Raw genomic sequence first — 663 nt, forward strand, 5'->3', positions numbered from 1 at the left:
ACTCTGAAAGAGCCAGCCGCCTCCTCCTGGATCTGGCTCACAAGCTGCACAACTCCCGTCTCTCTGGGAATGTGCCCCCGTGCTCCCATTTTATGTCACCCAGTGCGTCAAACAGGTTTATCATTTTTTCTTAAAAAAATAAGACTTCAATCAAAATTATATTTAACCCTGCAGTGGAAAGGTTTGCCCTGCAGCAGAGCAATGAGCTGTCTGCTTCCTGATTTCACTCCTTAATCTCCTGGTCATCATCATAGGCAGTCCCTCGGAATCGAGGAAGACTTGCTTCCACTCTTAACATGAGTTCTTTAGGTGGCTGTACAGTCCAATAAGAGAACCACAGTCAAGCCACAGGTGGGACAGATAGTTTTGAGGGACAGGGTGGGTGGGACTGGTTTGCCGCACGCTCTTTCCGCTGCCTGCGCTTGATTTCTGCATGCTTTCAGTGATGAGACTCGAGGTGCTCAGCGCCCTCCCGGATGCACTTCCTCCACTTAAGACAGTCTTTGCCCAGGGACTCCCAGGTATCAGTGGGGATGTTGCACTTTACCAGGGAGGCTTTGAGGGAATCCCCTGGTATCATTCTGGTGAATCTGCCCTGCAACCCCTCAAAGGCCAATATATCCTTCCTGAGGTGCGGGGCCCAGAAGTGAATGCGAGACTCCA

The sequence above is a fragment of the Pristiophorus japonicus genome, chromosome 4 (assembly GCF_044704955.1).
Source record: "Pristiophorus japonicus isolate sPriJap1 chromosome 4, sPriJap1.hap1, whole genome shotgun sequence".
NCBI classification, from domain to species: Eukaryota; Metazoa; Chordata; class Chondrichthyes; family Pristiophoridae; genus Pristiophorus; species Pristiophorus japonicus.